We start from the raw sequence: 25,361 nt of genomic DNA, 5'->3' as shown, positions 1-25,361 counted from the left end.
TTTTCTTGATATCGTTTTATAAGAAACAGGTAGTAAACAATGTAAGCGTCGTATTTTAAATGTTTTTGGGAGATTTCACTTTCTACCAGAAATATTGCAAGCTTTACTTGTAGCATTGAAAAAAAATTTACCTTTTAGGTTTTGCTTTTTGATTTTTCATAGAGAAATTAAAATTTTTGGAATCGTAGTGTTGAAATGATTGTACCTTTTTGTACCTTCGAAATATTCTACACCTTCAATGTGAAAAAATTATCAAATCTTTGTGTTGATCTATCATTTAAGATTTTTTGTAGTGTTTTCTTGATATAGTTTAATAAGAAACGGGGAGTAAACAATTTATGCGTCGCAGTTGAAATGCTTTAAGAAGATTTCAATTTGTACCAGCAATATTGCAAGCTTTCGTTGTAGCATTGAAAAAAATTTACCTTTTAGGTTTTGCTTAGCCAAATATAGCTTTGGGAATCTAGCGAAGAAATTATTCAAGTTTGGATCTTTTGATTTTTCATAGAGAAATGTAACTTTTTGGAATCGTAGTGCTGAAATAGTTCTACCTTATTGTACCTTCGAAATAATCGACACCTTCAATGTGAAAAAATTGTCAAACCTTTGTATTAATGTATCACTTAAGATTTATTGTAGTTTTTTCTTGATATAGATTTATAAGAAACGGGGAGTAAAAAATATATGCGTCGTATTTGAAATGTTTTTGGGAGATTTCACTTTGTACCAGAAATATTGCAAGCTTTCGTTGTAGCATTGAAAATAAATATTACCTTTTAGGTTTTGCTTAGACCAACATAGCTTTGGGAATCTAGCGAAGAAATTATTCAAGTTTGGATCTTTTGATTTTTCATAGAGAAATGTAACTTTTTGGAATCGTAGTGCTGAAATAGTTCTACCTTATTGTGCCTTCGAAGTAACCTACACCTTCAATGTGCAAAAACTGTCAAACCTTAGTATTAATGTATCATTTAAGATTTATTGTAGTTTTTTCTTGATATAGTTTTATAAGAAACGGGGAGTAAATAATGTATGCGTCGTATTTGAAATGTTTTTGGAAGATTTCACTTTCTACCAGAAATATTGCAAGCTTTCCTTGTAGCATTGAAAAAAAATTTACCTTTTAGGTTTTGCTAAGACAAATATAGCTTTGGCAATCTAGCGAAGAAATTATTCAAGTTTGGATCTTTTGATTTTTCATAGAGGAATATAACTTTTTGGAATCGTAGTGTTGAAATCATTGTACCTTTTTATACCTTCGAAATATTCTACACCTTCAATGTGAAAAAATTGTCAAATCTTTGTGTTGATCTATCATTTAAGATTTTTTGTAGTTTTTTCTTGATATAGTTTAATAAGAAACGGGAAGCAAAAATGAATCCGTCGTATTTGAAATGTTTTTGGAAGAGTTCACTTTGTACCAAAAATATTGCAAGCTTTCGCTGTAGCATTGAAAAAAAATTACCTTTTAGGTTTTGCTAAGACAAATATAACTTTGGGAATCTAGCGAAGAAATTATTCAAGTTTGGATCTTTCGATTTTTCATAGAGGAATATAACTTTTTGGAATCATAGTGTTGAAATCATTGTACCTTTTTGTACCTTCGAAATATTCTACTCCTTGAATGTGAAAAAATTGTCAAAACTTTGTATTAATGTATTATTTAAAATCTTTGTACTGTTTTCTTGATATCGTTTTATAAGAAACAGGGAGTAAACAATTTATGCGTCGTATTTTAAATGTTTTTGGGAGATTTCACTTTCTACCAGAAATATTGCAAGCTTTCTTTGTAGCATTGAAAAAAAATTTACCTTTTCGGTTTTGCTTAGACAAATATAGCTTTGGGAATCTAGCGAAGAAATTATTCAAGTTTGGATCTTTTGATTTTTCATAGAGGAATGTAACTTTTTGGAATCATAGTGTTGAAATATTTCTACCTTATTGTACCTTCGAAATATTCTACTCCTTGAATGTGAAAAAATTGTCAAATCTTTGTGTTGATCTATCATTTAAGATTTTTTGTAGTTTTTTCTTGATATAGTTTAATAAGAAACGGGAAGTAAAAATGACTCGGTCGTATTTGAAATGTTTTTGGAAGAGTTCACTTTGTATCAAAAATATTGCAAGCTTTCGTTGTAGCATTGAAAAAATTTACCTTTTAGGTTTTGCTTAGACAAATATAGCTTTGGGAATCTAGCGAAGAAATTATTCAAGTTTGGATCTTTTGATTTTTCATAGAGGAATGTAACTTTTTGGAATCATAGTGTTGAAATATTTCTACCTTATTGCACCTTCGAAATATTCTACTCCTTGAATGTGAAAAAATTGTCAAAACTTTGTATTAATGTATTATTTAAAATTTTTGTACTGTTTTCTTGATATCGTTTTATAAGGAACAGGGAGTAAACAATATATGCGTCGTATTTTAAATGTTTTTGGGAGATTTCACTTTCTACCAGAAATATTGCAAGCTTTCCTTATAGCATTGAAAAAAAATTTACCTTTTAGGTTTTGCTTAGACAAATATAGCTTTGGGAATCTAGCGAAGAAATTATTCAAGTTTTGATCTTTTGATTTTTCATAGAGAAATTAAAATTTTTGGAATCGTAGTGTTGAAATCATTGTACCTTTTTGTACCTTCGAAATATTCTACACCTTCAATGTGAAAAAATTATCAAATCTTTGTGTTGATCTATCATTTAAGATTTTTTGTAGTGTTTTCTTGATATAGTTTAATAGGAAACGGGGAGTAAATAATTTATGCGTCGCAGTTGAAATGTTTTAAGAAGATTTCAATTTGTGCCAGCAATATTGCAAGCTTTCGTTGTAGCAATGAAAAAAATTTACCTTTTAGGTTTTGCTTAGACAAATATAGCTTTGGGAATCTAGCGAAGAAATTATTCAAGTTTGGATCTTTTGATCTTTCATGGAGAAATGTAACTTTTTGGAATCTTAGTGTTGAAATACTTCTACCTTATTGTACCTTCGAAATAATCGACACCTTCAATGTGAAAAAATTGTCAAACCTTTATATTATCTATCATTTAAGATTTTTTGTAGTTTTTTCTTGATATAGTTTTATAAGAAACGGGGAGTAAAAAATATATGCGTCGTATTCGAAATGTTTTTGGGAGATTTCACTTTGTACCAGAAATATTGCAAGCTTTCGTTGTAGCATTAAAAAAATTTTTACCTTTTAGGTTTTGCTTAGACCAATATAGCTTTGGGAATCTAGCGAAGAAATTATTCAAGTTTGGATCTTTTGATCTTTCATGGAGAAATGTAACTTTTTGGAATCTTAGTGTTGAAATACTTCTACCTTATTGTACCTTCGAAATAATCGACACCTTCAATGTGAAAAAATTGTCAAACCTTTATATTAATCTATCACTTAAGATTTTTTGTAGTTTTTTCTTGATATAGTCTTATAAGAAACGGGGAGTAAACAATGTATGCGTCGTATTTGAAATGTTTTTGGGAGATTTCACTTTGTATCAGTAATATTGCAAGCTTTCGTTGTAGCATTGAACAATGATTTACCTTTTAGGTTTTGCTTAGACCAATATAGCTTTGGGAAACTTTTAGAAATTATTCAAGTTTGGATCTTTTGATTTTTCATGGAGAAATGTAGCTTTTTGGAATCGTAGTGTTGAAATAGTTCTAGCTTATTGTACCTTCGAAATAATCGACACCTTCAATGTGAAAAAATTGTCAAACCTTTGTATTAATGTATCATTTAAGATATATTGTAGTTTTTTCTTGATACAGATTTATAAGAAACGGGGAGTAAAAAATGTATGCGTCGTATTTGAAATGTTGTTGGGAGATTTCAGTTTCAACCAGAAATTTTGCAAGCTTTCTTTGTATCATTCAAATAAAAATAGACTTTTCGGTTTGCTTGAGCAAATATAGCTTTGAGAATCTAGCGAGACATTATTCAAATTTGGACCTTTTGATTTTTCATAGAGAAATATAACTTTTTGGAATCGTAGTGTTGAAATAGTTCTACCTTATTGTACCTTCGAAATAATCTACACCTTCAATATGTAAAAATTGTCAAACCTTTGTATTAATGTATCATTTAAGATTAATGGTAGTTTTTTCTCGATATAGTTTTATAAGAAACGGGGAGTAAACAATGTAAGCGTCGTATTTGAAATGTTTTTGGGGGATTTCACTTTGTACCAGAAATATTGCAAGCTTTCCTTGTAGCATTGAAAAAAATTTACCTTTTAGGTTTTGCTTATACAAATATATAGCTTTGGGAATCTAGCGAAGAAATTATTCAAGTTTGGATCTTTTGATTTTTCATAGAGAAATGTAACTTTTTGGAATCGTAGTGCTGAAATAGTTCTACCTTATTGTACCTTCGAAGTAACCTACACCTTCAATGTGCAAAAATTGTCAAACATTTGTATTAATTATCATTTAAGATTTATTGTAATTTTTTCTTGATATAGTTTTATAAGAAACGGGGAGTAAACAATGTATGCGTCGTATTTGAAATGTTTTTGGAAGATTTCTTTTTGTACCAGAAATATAGCAAGCTTTCCTTGTAGCATTGAAAAAAAATTTACCTTTTAGGTTTTGCTTAGACAAATATAGCTTTGGGAATCTAGCGAAGAAATTATTCAAGTTTGGATCTTTTGATTTTTTATTTAGAAATGTAACTTTTTGGAATCGTAGTGTTGAAATAGTTCTACCTTATTGTACCTTCGAAGTAACCTACGCCTTCAATGTGAAAAATTGTCAAACCTTTGTATTAATGTATCATTTAAGATTTATTGTAGTTTTTTCTTGATATAGTTTTATAAGAAACGGGGAGTAAATAATGTATGCGTCGTATTTGAAATGTTTTTTGAAGATTTCACTTTGTACCAGAAATATTGCAAGCTTTCCTTGTAGCATTGAAAAAAAATTTACCTTTTAGGTTTTGCCAAGACAAATATAGCTTTGGCAATCTAGCGAAGAAATTATTCAAGTTTGGATCTTTTGATTTTTCATAGAGGAATGTAACTTTTTGGAATCGTAGTGTTGAAATAGTTCTACCTTATTGTACCTTCGAAATAATCGACACCTTCAATGTGAAAAAATTGTCAAACCTTTATATTAACCTATCATTTAAGATATATTGTAGTTTTTTCTTGATACAGATTTATAAGAAACGGGGAGTAAAAAATGTATGCGTCGTATTTGAAATGTTGTTGGGAGATTTCAGTTTCAACCAGAAATTTTGCAAGCTTTCTTTGTATCATTCAAATAAAAATAGACTTTTCGGTTTGCTTGAGCAAATATAGCTTTGAGAATCTAGCGAGAAATTATTCAAATTTGGACCTTTTGATTTTTCATAGAGAAATATAACTTTTTGGAATCGTAGTGTTGAAATAGTTCTACCTTATTGTACCTTCGAAATAATCTACACCTTCAATATGTAAAAATTGTCAAACCTTTGTATTAATGTATCATTTAAGATTAATGGTAGTTTTTTCTCGATATAGTTTTATAAGAAACGGGGAGTAAACAATGTAAGCGTCGTATTTGAAATGTTTTTGGGAGATTTCACTTTGTACCAGAAATATTGCAAGCTTTCCTTGTAGCATTGAAAAAAAGTTTACCTTTTAGGTTTTGCTTATACAAATAGATAGCTTTGGGAATCTAGCGAAGAAATTATTCAAGTTTGGATCTTTTGATTTTTCATAGAGAAATGTAACTTTTTGGAATCGTAGTGCTGAAATAGTTCTACCTTATTGTACCTTCGAAGTAACCTACACCTTCAATGTGCAAAAATTGTCAAACATTTGTATTAATTATCATTTAAGATTTATTGTAATTTTTTCTTGATATAGTTTTATAAGAAACGGGGAGTAAACAATGTATGCGTCGTATTTGAAATGTTTTTGGAAGATTTCTTTTTGTACCAGAAATATAGCCAGCTTTCCTTGTAGCATTGAAAAAAAATTTACCTTTTAGGTTTTGCTTAGACAAATATAGCTTTGGGAATCTAGCGAAGAAATTATTCAAGTTTGGATCTTTAGATTTTTTATGGAGAAATGTAACTTTTTGGAATCGTAGTGTTGAAATAGTTCTACCTTATTGTACCTTCGAAATAATCGACACCTTCAATGTGAAAAAATTGTCAAACCTTTATATTAACCTATCATTTAAGATTTTTTGTAGTTTTTTCTTGATATAGTTTTATAAGAAACGGGGAGTAAAAAATATATGCGTCGTGTTTGAAATGTTTTTGGGAGATTTCAATTTGTACCAGAAATATTGCAAGCTTTCGTTGTAGCATTGAAAAATGAGTTATCTTTTAGGTTTTGCTTAGACCAATATAGCTTTGGAATCTAGCGAAGAAATTATTCAAGTTTGGATCTTTTGATTTTTCATGGAGAAATGTAACTTTTTGGAATCGTAGTGTTGAAATAGTTCTACCTTATTGTACCTTCGAAATAATCGACACCTTCAATGTGAAAAAATTGTCAAACCTTTATATTAACCTATCATTTAAGATTTTTTGTAGTTTTTTCTTGATATAGTTTTATAAGAAACGGGGAGTAAAAAATATATGCGTCGTGTTTGAAATGTTTTTGGGAGATTTCAATTTGTACCAGAAATATTGCAAGCTTTCGTTGTAGCATTGAAAAATGAGTTATCTTTTAGGTTTTGCTTAGACCAATATAGCTTTGGGAATCTAGCGAAGAAATTATTCAAGTTTGGATCTTTTGATCTTTCATGGAGAAATGTAACTTTTTGGAATCTTAGTGTTGAAATACTTCTACCTTATTGTACCTTCGAAATAATCGACACCTTCAATGTGAAAAAATTGTCAAACCTTTATATTAATCTATCATTTAAGATTTTTTGTAGTTTTTTCTTGATATAGTTTTATAAGAAACGGGGAGTAAAAAATATATGCGTCGTATTCGAAATGTTTTTGGGAGATTTCACTTTGTACCAGAAATATTGCAAGCTTTCGTTGTAGCATTAAAAAAATTTTTACCTTTTAGGTTTTGCTTAGACCAATATAGCTTTGGGAATCTAGCGAAGAAATTATTCAAGTTTGGATCTTTTGATCTTTCATGGAGAAATGTAACTTTTTGGAATCTTAGTGTTGAAATACTTCTACCTTATTGTACCTTCGAAATAATCGACACCTTCAATGTGAAAAAATTGTCAAACCTTTATATTAATCTATCACTTAAGATTTTTTGTAGTTTTTTCTTGATATAGTCTTATAAGAAACGGGGAGTAAACAATGTATGCGTCGTATTTGAAATGTTTTTGGAAGATTTCTTTTTGTACCAGAAATATTGCAAGCTTTCCTTGTAGCATTGAAAAAAAATTTACCTTTTAGGTTTTGCTTAGACAAATATAGCTTTGGGAATCTAGCGAAGAAATTATTCAAGTTTGGATCTTTTGATTTTTATGGAGACATGTAACTTTTTGGAATCGTAGTGTTGAAATAGTTCTACCTTATTGTACCTTCGAAATAATCGACACCTTCAATGTGAAAAAATTGTCAAACCTTTATATTAATCTATCATTTAAGATTTTTTGTAGTTTTTTCTTGATATAGTTTTATAAGAAACGGGGAGTAAAAAATATATGCGTCGTATTCGAAATGTTTTTGGGAGATTTCACTTTGTATCAGTAATATTGCAAGCTTTCGTTGTAGCACTGAACAATGATTTACCTTTTAGGTTTTGCTTAGACCAATATACCTTTGGGAAACTAGCGAAGAAATTATTCAAGTTTGGATCTTTTGATTTTTCATGGAGAAATGTAACTTTTTGGAATCGTAGTGTTGAAATAGTTCTAGCTTATTGTACCTTCGAAATAATCGACACCTTCAATGTGAAAAAATTGTCAAACCTTTGTATTAATGTATCATTTAAGATTTATTGTAGTTTTTTCTTGATATAGATTTATAAGAAACGGGGAGTAAACAATGTATGCGTCGTATTTGAAATGTTTTTGGAAGATTTCTTTTTGTACCAGAAATATTGCAAGCTTTCCTTGTAGCACTGAAAAAAATTTACCTTTTAGGTTTTGCTTAGACAAATATAGCTTTGGGAATCTAGCGAAGAAATTATTCAAGTTTGGATCTTTTGATTTTTATGGAGAAATGTAACTTTTTGGAATCGTAGTGTTGAAATAGTTCTACCTTATTGTACCTTCGAAATAATCGACACCTTCAATGTGAAAAAATTGTCAAACCTTTATATTAATCTATCATTTACGATTTTTTGTAGTTTTTTCTTGATATAGTTTTATAAGAAACGGGGAGTAAAAAATATATGCGTCGTATTTGAAATGTTTTTGGGAGATTTCACTTTGTATCAGTAATATTGCAAGCTTTCGTTGTAGCATTGAACAATGATTTACCTTTTAGGTTTTGCTTAGACCAATATAGCTTTGGGAAACTTTTAGAAATTATTCAAGTTTGGATCTTTTGATTTTTCATGGAGAAATGTAGCTTTTTGGAATCGTAGTGTTGAAATAGTTCTAGCTTATTGTACCTTCGAAATAATCGACACCTTCAATGTGAAAAAATTGTCAAACCTTTGTAATAATGTATCATTTAAGATATATTGTAGTTTTTTCTTGATACAGATTTATAAGAAACGGGGAGTAAAAAATGTATGCGTCGTATTTGAAATGTTGTTGGGAGATTTCAGTTTCAACCAGAAATTTTGCAAGCTTTCTTTGTATCATTCAAATAAAAATAGACTTTTCGGTTTGCTTGAGCAAATATAGCTTTGAGAATCTAGCGAGACATTATTCAAATTTGGACCTTTTGATTTTTCATAGAGAAATATAACTTTTTGGAATCGTAGTGTTGAAATAGTTCTACCTTATTGTACCTTCGAAATAATCTACACCTTCAATATGTAAAAATTGTCAAACCTTTGTATTAATGTATCATTTAAGATTAATGGTAGTTTTTTCTCGATATAGTTTTATAAGAAACGGGGAGTAAACAATGTAAGCGTCGTATTTGAAATGTTTTTGGGAGATTTCACTTTGTACCAGAAATATTGCAAGCTTTCCTTGTAGCATTGAAAAAAAATTTACCTTTTAGGTTTTGCTTATACAAATATATAGCTTTGGGAATCTAGCGAAGAAATTATTCAAGTTTGGATCTTTTGATTTTTCATAGAGAAATGTAACTTTTTGGAATCGTAGTGCTGAAATAGTTCTACCTTATTGTACCTTCGAAGTAACCTACACCTTCAATGTGCAAAAATTGTCAAACATTTGTATTAATTATCATTTAAGATTTATTGTAATTTTTTCTTGATATAGTTTTATAAGAAACGGGGAGTAAACAATGTATGCGTCGTATTTGAAATGTTTTTGGAAGATTTCTTTTTGTACCAGAAATATAGCAAGCTTTCCTTGTAGCATTGAAAAAAAATTTACCTTTTAGGTTTTGCTTAGACAAATATAGCTTTGGGAATCTAGCGAAGAAATTATTCAAGTTTGGATCTTTTGATTTTTTATTTAGAAATGTAACTTTTTGGAATCGTAGTGTTGAAATAGTTCTACCTTATTGTACCTTCGAAGTAACCTACGCCTTCAATGTGCAAAAATTGTCAAACCTTTGTATTAATGTATCATTTAAGATTTATTGTAGTTTTTTCTTGATATAGTTTTATAAGAAACGGGGAGTAAATAATGTATGCGTCGTATTTGAAATGTTTTTTGAAGATTTCACTTTGTACCAGAAATATTGCAAGCTTTCCTTGTAGCATTGAAAAAAAATTTACCTTTTAGGTTTTGCCAAGACAAATATAGCTTTGGCAATCTAGCGAAGAAATTATTCAAGTTTGGATCTTTTGATTTTTCATAGAGGAATGTAACTTTTTGGAATCGTAGTTTTGAAATAGTTCTACCTTATTGTACCTTCGAAATAATCGACACCTTCAATGTGAAAAAATTGTCAAACCTTTATATTAACCTATCATTTAAGATATATTGTAGTTTTTTCTTGATACAGATTTATAAGAAACGGGGAGTAAAAAATGTATGCGTCGTATTTGAAATGTTGTTGGGAGATTTCAGTTTCAACCAGAAATTTTGCAAGCTTTCTTTGTATCATTCAAATAAAAATAGACTTTTCGGTTTGCTTGAGCAAATATAGCTTTGAGAATCTAGCGAGACATTATTCAAATTTGGACCTTTTGATTTTTCATAGAGAAATATAACTTTTTGGAATCGTAGTGTTGAAATAGTTCTACCTTATTGTACCTTCGAAATAATCTACACCTTCAATATGTAAAAATTGTCAAACCTTTGTATTAATGTATCATTTAAGATTAATGGTAGTTTTTTCTCGATATAGTTTTATAAGAAACGGGGAGTAAACAATGTAAGCGTCGTATTTTAAATGTTTTTGGGAGATTTCACTTTGTACCAGAAATATTGCAAGCTTTCCTTGTAGCATTGAAAAAAAATTTACCTTTTAGGTTTTGCTTATACAAATAGATAGCTTTGGGAATCTAGCGAAGAAATTATTCAAGTTTGGATCTTTTGATCTTTCATGGAGAAATGTAACTTTTTGGAATCTTAGTGTTGAAATACTTCTACCTTATTGTACCTTCGAAATAATCGACACCTTCAATGTGAAAAAATTGTCAAACCTTTATATTAATCTATCACTTAAGATTTTTTGTAGTTTTTTCTTGATATAGTCTTATAAGAAACGGGGAGTAAACAATGTATGCGTCGTATTTGAAATGTTTTTGGAAGATTTCTTTTTGTACCAGAAATATTGCAAGCTTTCCTTGTAGCATTGAAAAAAAATTTACCTTTTAGGTTTTGCTTAGACAAATATAGCTTTGGGAATCTAGCGAAGAAATTATTCAAGTTTGGATCTTTTGATTTTTATGGAGACATGTAACTTTTTGGAATCGTAGTGTTGAAATAGTTCTTCCTTATTGTACCTTCGAAATAATCGACACCTTCAATGTGAAAAAATTGTCAAACCTTTATATTAATCTATCATTTAAGATTTTTTGTAGTTTTTTCTTGATATAGTTTTATAAGAAACGGGGAGTAAAAAATATATGCGTCGTATTCGAAATGTTTTTGGGAGATTTCACTTTGTATCAGTAATATTGCAAGCTTTCGTTGTAGCATTGAACAATGATTTACCTTTTAGGTTTTGCTTAGACCAATATACCTTTGGGAAACTAGCGAAGAAATTATTCAAGTTTGGATCTTTTGATTTTTCATGGAGAAATGTAACTTTTTGGAATCGTAGTGTTGAAATAGTTCTAGCTTATTGTACCTTCGAAATAATCGACACCTTCAATGTGAAAAAATTGTCAAACCTTTGTATTAATGTATCATTTAAGATTTATTGTAGTTTTTTCTTGATATAGATTTATAAGAAACGGGGAGTAAACAATGTATGCGTCGTATTTGAAATGTTTTTGGAAGATTTCTTTTTGTACCAGAAATATTGCAAGCTTTCCTTGTAGCATTGAAAAAAATTTACCTTTTAGGTTTTGCTTAGACAAATATAGCTTTGGGAATCTAGCGAAGAAATTATTCAAGTTTGGATCTTTTGATTTTTATGGAGAAATGTAACTTTTTGGAATCGTAGTGTTGAAATAGTTCTACCTTATTGTACCTTCGAAATAATCGACACCTTCAATGTGAAAAAATTGTCAAACCTTTATATTAATCTATCATTTACGATTTTTTGTAGTTTTTTCTTGATATAGTTTTATAAGAAACGGGGAGTAAAAAATATATGCGTCGTATTTGAAATGTTTTTGGGAGATTTCACTTTGTATCAGTAATATTGCAAGCTTTCGTTGTAGCATTGAACAATGATTTACCTTTTAGGTTTTGCTTAGACCAATATAGCTTTGGGAAACTTTTAGAAATTATTCAAGTTTGGATCTTTTGATTTTTCATGGAGAAATGTAGCTTTTTGGAATCGTAGTGTTGAAATAGTTCTAGCTTATTGTACCTTCGAAATAATCGACACCTTCAATGTGAAAAAATTGTCAAACCTTTGTATTAATGTATCATTTAAGATATATTGTAGTTTTTTCTTGATATAGATTTATAAGAAACGGGGAGTAAAAAATGTATGCGTCGTATTTGAAATGTTGTTGGGAGATTTCAGTTTCAACCAGAAATTTTGCAAGCTTTCTTTGTATCATTCAAATAAAAATAGACTTTTCGGTTTGCTTGAGCAAATATAGCTTTGAGAATCTAGCGAGACATTATTCAAATTTGGACCTTTTGATTTTTCATAGAGAAATATAACTTTTTGGAATCGTAGTGTTGAAATAGTTCTACCTTATTGTACCTTCGAAATAATCTACACCTTCAATATGTAAAAATTGTCAAACCTTTGTATTAATGTATCATTTAAGATTAATGGTAGTTTTTTCTCGATATAGTTTTATAAGAAACGGGGAGTAAACAATGTAAGCGTCGTATTTGAAATGTTTTTGGGAGATTTCACTTTGTACCAGAAATATTGCAAGCTTTCCTTGTAGCATTGAAAAAAAATTTACCTTTTAGGTTTTGCTTATACAAATATATAGCTTTGGGAATCTAGCGAAGAAATTATTCAAGTTTGGATCTTTTGATTTTTCATAGAGAAATGTAACTTTTTGGAATCGTAGTGCTGAAATAGTTCTACCTTATTGTACCTTCGAAGTAACCTACACCTTCAATGTGCAAAAATTGTCAAACATTTGTATTAATTATCATTTAAGATTTATTGTAATTTTTTCTTGATATAGTTTTATAAGAAACGGGGAGTAAACAATGTATGCGTCGTATTTGAAATGTTTTTGGAAGATTTCTTTTTGTACCAGAAATATAGCAAGCTTTCCTTGTAGCATTGAAAAAAAATTTACCTTTTAGGTTTTGCTTAGACAAATATAGCTTTGGGAATCTAGCGAAGAAATTATTCAAGTTTGGATCTTTTGATTTTTTATTTAGAAATGTAACTTTTTGGAATCGTAGTGTTGAAATAGTTCTACCTTATTGTACCTTCGAAGTAACCTACGCCTTCAATGTGCAAAAATTGTCAAACCTTTGTATTAATGTATCATTTAAGATTTATTGTAGTTTTTTCTTGATATAGTTTTATAAGAAACGGGGAGTAAATAATGTATGCGTCGTATTTGAAATGTTTTTTGAAGATTTCACTTTGTACCAGAAATATTGCAAGCTTTCCTTGTAGCATTGAAAAAAAATTTACCTTTTAGGTTTTGCCAAGACAAATATAGCTTTGGCAATCTAGCGAAGAAATTATTCAAGTTTGGATCTTTTGATTTTTCATAGAGGAATGTAACTTTTTGGAATCGTAGTGTTGAAATAGTTCTACCTTATTGTACCTTCGAAATAATCGACACCTTCAATGTGAAAAAATTGTCAAACCTTTATATTAACCTATCATTTAAGATATATTGTAGTTTTTTCTTGATATAGTTTTATAAGAAACGGGGAGTAAAAAATATATGCGTCGTATTTGAAATGTTTTTGGGAGATTTCACTTTGTATCAGTAATATTGCAAGCTTTCGTTGTAGCATTGAACAATGATTTACCTTTTAGGTTTTGCTTAGACCAATATAGCTTTGGGAAACTTTTAGAAATTATTCAAGTTTGGATCTTTTGATTTTTCATGGAGAAATGTAGCTTTTTGGAATCGTAGTGTTGAAATAGTTCTAGCTTATTGTACCTTCGAAATAATCGACACCTTCAATGTGAAAAAATTGTCAAACCTTTGTATTAATGTATCATTTAAGATATATTGTAGTTTTTTCTTGATACAGATTTATAAGAAACGGGGAGTAAAAAATGTATGCGTCGTATTTGAAATGTTGTTGGGAGATTTCAGTTTCAACCAGAAATTTTGCAAGCTTTCTTTGTATCATTCAAATAAAAATAGACTTTTCGGTTTGCTTGAGCAAATATAGCTTTGAGAATCTAGCGAGACATTATTCAAATTTGGACCTTTTGATTTTTCATAGAGAAATATAACTTTTTGGAATCGTAGTGTTGAAATAGTTCTACCTTATTGTACCTTCGAAATAATCTACACCTTCAATATGTAAAAATTGTCAAACCTTTGTATTAATGTATCATTTAAGATTAATGGTAGTTTTTTCTCGATATAGTTTTATAAGAAACGGGGAGTAAACAATGTAAGCGTCGTATTTGAAATGTTTTTGGGAGATTTCACTTTGTACCAGAAATATTGCAAGCTTTCCTTGTAGCATTGAAAAAAAATTTACCTTTTAGGTTTTGCTTATACAAATATATAGCTTTGGGAATCTAGCGAAGAAATTATTCAAGTTTGGATCTTTTGATTTTTCATAGAGAAATGTAACTTTTTGGAATCGTAGTGCTGAAATAGTTCTACCTTATTGTACCTTCGAAGTAACCTACACCTTCAATGTGCAAAAATTGTCAAACATTTGTATTAATTATCATTTAAGATTTATTGTAATTTTTTCTTGATATAGTTTTATAAGAAACGGGGAGTAAACAATGTATGCGTCGTATTTGAAATGTTTTTGGAAGATTTCTTTTTGTACCAGAAATATAGCAAGCTTTCCTTGTAGCATTGAAAAAAAATTTACCTTTTAGGTTTTGCTTAGACAAATATAGCTTTGGGAATCTAGCGAAGAAATTATTCAAGTTTGGATCTTTTGATTTTTTATTTAGAAATGTAACTTTTTGGAATCGTAGTGTTGAAATAGTTCTACCTTATTGTACCTTCGAAGTAACCTACGCCTTCAATGTGCAAAAATTGTCAAACCTTTGTATTAATGTATCATTTAAGATTTATTGTAGTTTTTTCTTGATATAGTTTTATAAGAAACGGGGAGTAAATAATGTATGCGTCGTATTTGAAATGTTTTTTGAAGATTTCACTTTGTACCAGAAATATTGCAAGCTTTCCTTGTAGCATTGAAAAAAAATTTACCTTTTAGGTTTTGCCAAGACAAATATAGCTTTGGCAATCTAGCGAAGAAATTATTCAAGTTTGGATCTTTTGATTTTTCATAGAGGAATGTAACTTTTTGGAATCGTAGTGTTGAAATAGTTCTACCTTATTGTACCTTCGAAATAATCGACACCTTCAATGTGAAAAAATTGTCAAACCTTTATATTAACCTATCATTTAAGATATATTGTAGTTTTTTCTTGATACAGATTTATAAGAAACGGGGAGTAAAAAATGTATGCGTCGTATTTGAAATGTTGTTGGGAGATTTCAGTTTCAACCAGAAATTTTGCAAGCTTTCTTTGTATCATTCAAATAAAAATAGACTTTTCGGTTTGCTTGAGCAAATATAGCTTTGAGAATCTAGCGAGACATTATTCAAATTTGGACCTTTTGATTTTTCATAGAGAAATATAACTTTTTGGAATCGTAGTGTTGAAATAGTTCTACCTTATTGTACCTTCGAAATAATCTACACCTTCAATATGTAAAAATTGTCAAACCTTTGTATTAATGTATCATTTAAGATTAATGGTAGTTTTTTCTCGATATAGTTTTATAAGAAACGGGGAGTAAACAATGTAAGCGTCGTATTTTAAATGTTTTTGGGAGATTTCACTTTGTACCAGAAATATTGCAAGCTTTCCTTGTAGCATTGAAAAAAAATTTACCTTTTAGGTTTTGCTTATACAAATAGATAGCTTTGGGAATCTAGCGAAGAAATTATTCAAGTTTGGATCTTTTGATTTTTCATAGAGAAATGTAACTTTTTGGAATCGTAGTGCTGAAATAGTTCTACCTTATTGTACCTTCGAAGTAACCTACACCTTCAATGTGCAAAAATTGTCAAACATTTGTATTAATTATCATTTAAGATTTATTGTAATTTTTTCTTGATATAGTTTTATAAGAAACGGGGAGTAAACAATGTATGCGTCGTATTTGAAATGTTTTTGGAAGATTTCTTTTTGTACCAGAAATATAGCCAGCTTTCCTTGTAGCATTGAAAAAAAATTTACCTTTTAGGTTTTGCTTAGACAAATATAGCTTTGGGAATCTAGCGAAGAAATTATTCAAGTTTGGATCTTTTGATTTTTTATTTAGAAATGTAACTTTTTGGAATCGTAGTGTTGAAATAGTTCTACCTTATTGTACCTTCGAAGTAACCTACGCCTTCAATGTGCAAAAATTGTCAAACCTTTGTATTAATGTATCATTTAAGATTTATTGTAGTTTTTTCTTGATATAGTTTTATAAGAAACGGGGAGTAAATAATGTATGCGTCGTATTTGAAATGTTTTTTGAAGATTTCTTTTTGTACCAGAAATATTGCAAGCTTTCCTTGTAGCATTGAAAAAAAATTTACCTTTTAGGTTTTGCTTAGACAAATATAGCTTTGGGAATCTAGCGAAGAAATTATTCAAGTTTGGATCTTTTGATTTTTATGGAGAAATGTAACTTTTTGGAATCGTAGTGTTGAAATAGTTCTACCTTATTGTACCTTCGAAATAATCGACACCTTCAATGTGAAAAAATTGTCAAACCTTTATATTAATCTATCATTTAAGATTTTTTGTAGTTTTTTCTTGATATAGTTTTATAAGAAACGGGGAGTAAAAAATATATGCGTCGTATTTGAAATGTTTTTGGGAGATTTCACTTTGTATCAGTAATATTGCAAGCTTTCGTTGTAGCATTGAACAATGATTTACCTTTTAGGTTTTGCTTAGACCAATAGAGCTTTGGGAAACTTTTAGAAATTATTCAAGTTTGGATCTTTTGATTTTTCATGGAGAAATGTAGCTTTTTGGAATCGTAGTGTTGAAATAGTTCTAGCTTATTGTACCTTCGAAATAATCGACACCTTCAATGTGAAAAAATTGTCAAACCTTTGTATTAATGTATCATTTAAGATATATTGTAGTTTTTTCTTGATACAGATTTATAAGAAACGGGGAGTAAAAAATGTATGCGTCGTATTTGAAATGTTGTTGGGAGATTTCAGTTTCAACCAGAAATTTTGCAAGCTTTCTTTGTATCATTCAAATAAAAATAGACTTTTCGGTTTGCTTGAGCAAATATAGCTTTGAGAATCTAGCGAGACATTATTCAAATTTGGACCTTTTGATTTTTCATAGAGAAATATAACTTTTTGGAATCGTAGTGTTGAAATAGTTCTACCTTATTGTACCTTCGAAATAATCTACACCTTCAATATGTAAAAATTGTCAAACCTTTGTATTAATGTATCATTTAAGATTAATGGTAGTTTTTTCTCGATATAGTTTTATAAGAAACGGGGAGTAAACAATGTAAGCGTCGTATTTGAAATGTTTTTGGGGGATTTCACTTTGTACCAGAAATATTGCAAGCTTTCCTTGTAGCATTGAAAAAAATTTACCTTTTAGGTTTTGCTTATACAAATATATAGCTTTGGGAATCTAGCGACGAAATTATTCAAGTTTGGATCTTTTGATTTTTCATAGAGAAATGTAACTTTTTGGAATCGTAGTGCTGAAATAGTTCTACCTTATTGTACCTTCGAAGTAACCTACACCTTCAATGTGCAAAAATTGTCAAACATTTGTATTAATTATCATTTAAGATTTATTGTAATTTTTTCTTGATATAGTTTTATAAGAAACGGGGAGTAAACAATGTATGCGTCGTATTTGAAATGTTTTTGGAAGATTTCTTTTTGTACCAGAAATATAGCAAGCTTTCCTTGTAGCATTGAAAAAAAATTTACCTTTTAGGTTTTGCTTAGACAAATATAGCTTTGGGAATCTAGCGAAGAAATTATTCAAGTTTGGATCTTTTGATTTTTTATTTAGAAATGTAACTTTTTGGAATCGTAGTGTTGAAATAGTTCTACCTTATTGTACCTTCGAAGTAACCTACGCCTTCAATGTGAAAAATTGTCAAACCTTTGTATTAATGTATCATTTAAGATTTATTGTAGTTTTTTCTTGATATAGTTTTATAAGAAACGGGGAGTAAATAATGTATGCGTCGTATTTGAAATGTTTTTTGAAGATTTCACTTTGTACCAGAAATATTGCAAGCTTTCCTTGTAGCATTGAAAAAAAATTTACCTTTTAGGTTTTGCCAAGACAAATATAGCTTTGGCAATCTAGCGAAGAAATTATTCAAGTTTGGATCTTTTGATTTTTCATAGAGGAATGTAACTTTTTGGAATCGTAGTGTTGAAATAGTTCTACCTTATTGTACCTTCGAAATAATCGACACCTTCGATGTGAAAAAATTGTCAAACCTTTATATTAACCTATCATTTAAGATATATTGTAGTTTTTTCTTGATACAGATTTATAAGAAACGGGGAGTAAAAAATGTATGCGTCGTATTTGAAATGTTGTTGGGAGATTTCAGTTTCAACCAGAAATTTTGCAAGCTTTCTTTGTATCATTCAAATAAAAATAGACTTTTCGGTTTGCTTGAGCAAATATAGCTTTGAGAATCTAGCGAGAAATTATTCAAATTTGGACCTTTTGATTTTTCATAGAGAAATATAACTTTTTGGAATCGTAGTGTTGAAATAGTTCTACCTTATTGTACCTTCGAAATAATCTACACCTTCAATATGTAAAAATTGTCAAACCTTTGTATTAATGTATCATTTAAGATTAATGGTAGTTTTTTCTCGATACAGTTTTATAAGAAACGGGGAGTAAACAATGTAAGCGTCGTATTTGAAATGTTTTTGGGAGATTTCACTATGTACCAGAAATATTGCAAGCTTTCCTTGTAGCATTGAAAAAAAATTTACCTTTTAGGTTTTGCTTATACAAATAGATAGCTTTGGGAATCTAGCGAAGAAATTATTCAAGTTTGGATCTTTTGATTTTTCATAGAGAAATGTAACTTTTTGGAATCGTAGTGCTGAAATAGTTCTACCTTATTGTACCTTCGAAGTAACCTACACCTTCAATGTGCAAAAATTGTCAAACATTTGTATTAATTATCATTTAAGATTTATTGTAATTTTTTCTTGATATAGTTTTATAAGAAACGGGGAGTAAACAATGTATGCGTCGTATTTGAAATGTTTTTGGAAGATTTCTTTTTGTACCAGAAATATAGCCAGCTTTCCTTGTAGCATTGAAAAAAAATTTACCTTTTAGGTTTTGCTTAGACAAATATAGCTTTGGGAATCTAGCGAAGAAATTATTCAAGTTTGGATCTTTTGATTTTTTATTTAGAAATGTAACTTTTTGGAATCGTAGTGTTGAAATAGTTCTACCTTATTGTACCTTCGAAGTAACCTACGCCTTCAATGTGCAAAAATTGTCAAACCTTTGTATTAATGTATCATTTAAGATTTATTGTAGTTTTTTCTTGATATAGTTTTATAAGAAACGGGGAGTAAATAATGTATGCGTCGTATTTGAAATGTTTTTTGAAGATTTCTTTTGGTACCAGAAATATTGCAAGCTTTCCTTGTAGCATTGAAAAAAAATTTACCTTTTAGGTTTTGCTTAGACAAATATAGCTTTGGGAATCTAGCGAAGAAATTATTCAAGTTTGGATCTTTTGATTTTTATGGAGAAATGTAACTTTTTGGAATCGTAGTGTTGAAATAGTTCTACCTTATTGTACCTTCGAAATAATCGACACCTTCAATGTGAAAAAATTGTCAAACCTTTATATTAATCTATCATTTAAGATTTTTTGTAGTTTTTTCTTGATATAGTTTTATAAGAAACGGGGAGTAAAAAATATATGCGTCGTATTTGAAATGTTTTTGGGAGATTTCACTTTTTATCAGTAATATTGCAAGCTTTCGTTGTAGCATTGAACAATGATTTACCTTTTAGGTTTTGCTTAGACCAATATAGCTTTGGGAAACTTTTAGAAATTATTCAAGTTTGGATCTTTTGATTTTTCATGGAGAAATGTAGCTTTTTGGAATCGTAGTGTTGAAATAGTTCTAGCTTATTGTACCTTCGAAATAATCGACCCCTTCAATGTGAAAAAATTGTCAAACCTTTGTATTAATGTATCATATAAGATTTATTGTAGTTTTTTCTTGATATAGATTTATAAGAAACGGGGACTAAAAAATGTATGCGTCGTATTTGAAATGTTGTTGGGAGATTTCAGTTTCAACCAGAAATTTTGCAAGCTTTCTTTGTATCATTCAAATAAAAATAGACTTTTCGGTTTTGCTTGAGCAAATATAGCTTTGAGAATCTAGCGAGACATTATTCAAATTTGGACCTTTTGATTTTTCATAGAGAAATATAACTTTTTGGAATCGTAGTGTTGAAATAGTTCTACCTTATTGTACCTTCGAAATAATCTACACCTTCAATATGCAAAAATTGTCAAACCTTTGTATTAATGTATCATTTAAGATTAATGGTAGTTTTTTCTCGATATAGTTTTATAAGAAACGGGGAGTAAACAATGTAAGCGTCGTATTTGAAATATTTTTGGGAGACTTCACTTTGTACCAGAAATATTGCAAGCTTTCCTTGTAGCATTGAAAAAAAATTTACCTTTTAGGTTTTGCTTATACAAATATATAGCTTTGGGAATCTAGCGAAGAAATTATTCAAGTTTGGATCTTCTGATTTTTTATGGAGAAATGTAACTTTTTGGAATCATAGTGTTGAAATAGTTCTACCTTATTGTACTTTCGAAACAATCGACATCTTCAATGAGAAAAAATTGTCAAACCTTTGTATTAATGTATCATTTAACATTTATTGTAGTTTTTTCTTGATATAGATTTATAAGAAACGGGGAGTAAACAATGTATGCGTCGTATTTGAAATGTTTTTGGAAGATTTCTTTTTGTACCAGAAATATTGCAAGCTTTCCTTGTAGCATTGAAAAAAAATTTACCTTTTAGGTTTTGCTTAGACAAATATAGCTTTGGGAATCTAGCGAAGAAATTATTCAAGTTTGGATCTTTTGATTTTTATGGAGAAATGTAACTTTTTGGAATCGTAGTGTTGAAATAGTTCTACCTTATTGTACCTTCGAAATAATCGACACCTTCAATGTGAAAAAATTGTCAAACCTTTATATTAATCTATCATTTAAGATTTTTTGTAGTTTTTTCTTGATATAGTTTTATAAGAAACGGAGAGTAAAAAATATATGCGTCGTATTCGAAATGTTTTTGGGAGATTTCACTTTGTATCAGTAATATTGCAAGCTTTCGTTGTAGCATTGAACAATGATTTACCTTTTAGGTTTTGCTTAGACCAATATACCTTTGGGAAACTAGCGAAGAAATTATTCAAGTTTGGATCTTTTGATTTTTCATGGAGAAATGTAACTTTTTGGAATCGTAGTGTTGAAATAGTTCTAGCTTATTGTACCTTCGAAATAATCGACACCTTCAATGTGAAAAAATTGTCAAACCTTTGTATTAATGTATCATTTAAGATTTATTGTAGTTTTTTCTTGATATAGATTTATAAGAAACGGGGAGTAAACAATGTATGCGTCGTATTTGAAATGTTTTTGGAAGATTTCTTTTTGTACCAGAAATATTGCAAGCTTTCCTTGTAGCATTGAAAAAAAATTTACCTTTTAGGTTTTGCTTAGACAAATATAGCTTTGGGAATGTAGCGAAGAAATTATTCAAGTTTGGATCTTTTGATTTTTATGGAGAAATGTAACTTTTTGGAATCGTAGTGTTGAAATAGTTCTACCTTATTGTACCTTCGAAATAATCGACACCTTCAATGTGAAAAAATTGTCAAACCTTTATATTAATCTATCATTTAAGATTTTTTGTAGTTTTTTCTTGATATAGTTTTATAAGAAACGGGGAGTAAAAAATATATGCGTCGTATTTGAAATGTTTTTGGGAGATTTCACTTTGTATCAGTAATATTGCAAGCTTTCGTTGTAGGATTGAACAATGATTTACCTTTTAGGTTTTGCTTAGACCAATATAGCTTTGGGAAACTTTTAGAAATTATTCAAGTTTGGATCTTTTGATTTTTCATGGAGAAATGTAGCTTTTTGGAATCGTAGTGTTGAAATAGTTCTAGCTTATTGTACCTTCGAAATAATCGACACCTTCAATGTGAAAAAATTGTCAAACCTTTGTATTAATGTATCATTTAAGATATATTGTAGTTTTTTCTTGATACAGATTTATAAGAAACGGGGAGTAAAAAATGTATGCGTCGTATTTGAAATGTTGTTGGGAGATTTCAGTTTCAACCAGAAATTTTGCAAGCTTTCTTTGTATCATTCAAATAAAAATAGACTTTTCGGTTTGCTTGAGCAAATATAGCTTTGAGAATCTAGCGAGACATTATTCAAATATGGACCTTTTGATTTTTCATAGAGAAATATAACTTTTTGGAATCGTAGAGTTGAAATAGTTCTACCTTATTGTACCTTCGAAATAATCTACACCTTCAATATGTAAAAATTGTCAAACTTTTGTATTAATGTATCATTTAAGATTAATGGTAGTTTTTTCTCGATATAGTTTTATAAGAAACGGGGAGTAAACAATGTAAGCGTCGTATTTGAAATGTTTTTGGGAGATTTCACTTTGTACCAGAAATATTGCAAGCTTTCCTTGTAGCATTGAAAAAAAATTTACCTTTTAGGTTTTGTTTAGACAAATATAGCTTTGGGAATCTAGCGAAGAAATTATTCAAGTTTGGATCTTTTGATTTTTATGGAGAAATGTAACTTTTTGGAATCGTAGTGTTGAAATAGTTTTACCTTATTGTACCTTCGAACTAATCGACACCTTCAATGTGAAAAAATTGTCAAACCTTTATATTAACCTATCATTTAAGATTTTTTGTAGTTTTTTCTTGATATAGTTTTATAAGAAACGGGGAGTAAACAATGTATGCGTCGTATTTGAAATGTTTTTGGAAGATTTCTTTTTGTACCAGAAATATTGCAAGCTTTCCTTGTAGCATTGAAAAAAAATTTACCTTTTAGGTTTTGCTTAGACCAATATAGCTTTGGGAATCTAGCGAAGAAATTATTCAAGTTTGGATCTTTTGATTTTTATGGAGAAATGTAACTTTTTGGAATCGTAGTGTTGAAATAGTTCTACCTTATTGTACCTTCGAAATAATCGACACCTTCAATGTGAAAAAATTGTCAAACCTTTATATTAATCTATCATTTAAGATTTTTTGTAGTTTTTTCTTGATATAGTTTTATAAGAAACGGGGAGTAAAAAATATATGCGTCGTATTTGAAATGTTTTTGGGAGATTTCACTTTTTATCAGTAATATTGCAAGCTTTCGTTGTAGCATTGAACAATGATTTACCTTTTAGGTTTTGCTTAGACCAATATAGCTTTGGGAAACTTTTAGAAATTATTCAAGTTTGGATCTTTTGATTTTTCATGGAGAAATGTAGCTTTTTGGAATCGTAGTGTTGAAATAGTTCTAGCTTATTGTACCTTCGAAATAATCGACCCCTTCAATGTGAAAAAACTGTCAAACCTTTGTATTAATGTATCATTTAAAATTTATTGTAGTTTTTTCTTGATATAGATTTATAAGAAACGGGGACTAAAAAATGTATGCGTCGTATTTGAAATGTTGTTGGGAGATTTCAGTTTCAACCAGAAATTTTGCAAGCTTTCTTTGTATCATTCAAATAAAAATAGACTTTTCGGTTTTGCTTGAGCAAATATAGCTTTGAGAATCTAGCGAGACATTATTCAAATTTGGACCTTTTGATTTTTCATAGAGAAATATAACTTTTTGGAATCGTAGTGTTGAAATAGTTCTACCTTATTGTACCTTCGAAATAATCTACACCTTCAATATGCAAAAATTGTCAAACCTTTGTATTAATGTATCATTTAAGATTAATGGTAGTTTTTTCTCGATATAGTTTTATAAGAAACGGGGAGTAAACAATGTAAGCGTCGTATTTGAAATATTTTTGGGAGATTTCACTTTGTACCAGAAATATTGCAAGCTTTCCTTGTAGCATTGAAAAAAAATTTACCTTTTAGGTTTTGCTTATACAAATATATAGCTTTGGGAATCTAGCGAAGAAATTATTCAAGTTTGGATCTTCTGATTTTTTATGGAGAAATGTAACTTTTTGGAATCATAGTGTTGAAATAGTTCTACCTTATTGTACCTTCGAAACAATCGACATCTTCAATGTGAAAAAATTGTCAAACCTTTGTATTAATGTATCATTTAAGATTTATTGTAGTTTTTTCTTGATATAGATTTATAAGAAACGGGGAGTAAACAATGTATGCGTCGTATTTGAAATGTTTTTGGAAGATTTCTTTTTGTACCAGAAATATTGCAAGCTTTCCTTGTAGCATTGAAAAAAAATTTACCTTTTAGGTTTTGCTTAGACAAATATAGCTTTGGGAATCTAGCGAAGAAATTATTCAAGTTTGGATCTTTTGATTTTTATGGAGAAATGTAACTTTTTGGAATCGTAGTGTTGAAATAGTTCTACCTTATTGTACCTTCGAAATAATCGACACCTTCAATGTGAAAAAATTGTCAAACCTTTATATTAATCTATCATTTAAGATTTTTTGTAGTTTTTTCTTGATATAGTTTTATAAGAAACGGGGAGTAAAAAATATATGCGTCGTATTTGAAATGTTTTTGGGAGATTTCACTTTGTATCAGTAATATTGCAAGCTTTCGTTGTAGCATTGAACAATGATTTACCTTTTAGGTTTTGCTTAGACCAATATAGCTTTGGGAAACTTTTAGAAATTATTCAAGTTTGGATCTTTTGATTTTTCATGGAGAAATGTAGCTTTTTGGAATCGTAGTGTTGAAATAGTTCTAGCTTATTGTACCTTCGAAATAATCGACACCTTCAATGTGAAAAAATTGTCAAACCTTTGTATTAATGTATCATTTAAGATATATTGTAGTTTTTTCTTGATACAGATTTATAAGAAACGGGGAGTAAAAAATGTATGCGTCGTATTTGAAATGTTGTTGGGAGATTTCAGTTTCAACCAGAAATTTTGCAAGCTTTCTTTGTATCATTCAAATAAAAATAGACTTTTCGGTTTGCTTGAGCAAATATAGCTTTGAGAATCTAGCGAGACATTATTCAAATTTGGACCTTTTCATTTTTCATAGAGAAATATAACTTTTTGGAATCGTAGTGTTGAAATAGTTCTACCTTATTGTACCTTCGAAATAATCTACACCTTCAATATGTAAAAATTGTCAAACCTTTGTATTAATGTATCATTTAAGACTAATGGTAGTTTTTTCTCGATATAGTTTTATAAGAAACGGGGAGTAAACAATGTAAGCGTCGTATTTGAAATGTTTTTGGGAGATTTCACTTTGTACCAGAAATATTGCAAGCTTTCCTTGTAGCATTGAAAAAAAATTTACCTTTTA

At 29.2% G+C, this 25,361-nt stretch overlaps 1 long non-coding RNA gene across 50 annotated transcripts in view; it reads right to left on the bottom strand.

The window, feature by feature from the left end:
- LOC126887013 (uncharacterized) overlaps positions 1 to 25,361 on the bottom strand; it is a 204,623-nt gene that overhangs the window by 68,912 nt on the left and 110,350 nt on the right. For 21 of the 50 annotated variants that reach the window (XR_007698867.1, XR_007698869.1, XR_007698871.1 and 18 more), the window contains 2 exons: positions 9,606 to 25,074; positions 1,275 to 7,875 (listed from right to left, as the gene is read on the bottom strand). This is a non-coding gene — a long non-coding RNA (uncharacterized LOC126887013). The remainder of the gene's footprint in view (positions 1 to 1,274; positions 7,876 to 9,605; positions 25,075 to 25,361) is intronic. The other 29 variants (XR_007698897.1, XR_007698886.1, XR_007698880.1 and 26 more) reach the window with 18 other exon arrangements.

The sequence above is a fragment of the Diabrotica virgifera genome, chromosome 6 (genome assembly GCF_917563875.1).
Source record: "Diabrotica virgifera virgifera chromosome 6, PGI_DIABVI_V3a".
Classification (NCBI taxonomy): domain Eukaryota; kingdom Metazoa; phylum Arthropoda; class Insecta; order Coleoptera; family Chrysomelidae; genus Diabrotica; species Diabrotica virgifera.
This window is presented reverse-complemented; position numbering and strand designations above follow the sequence as displayed.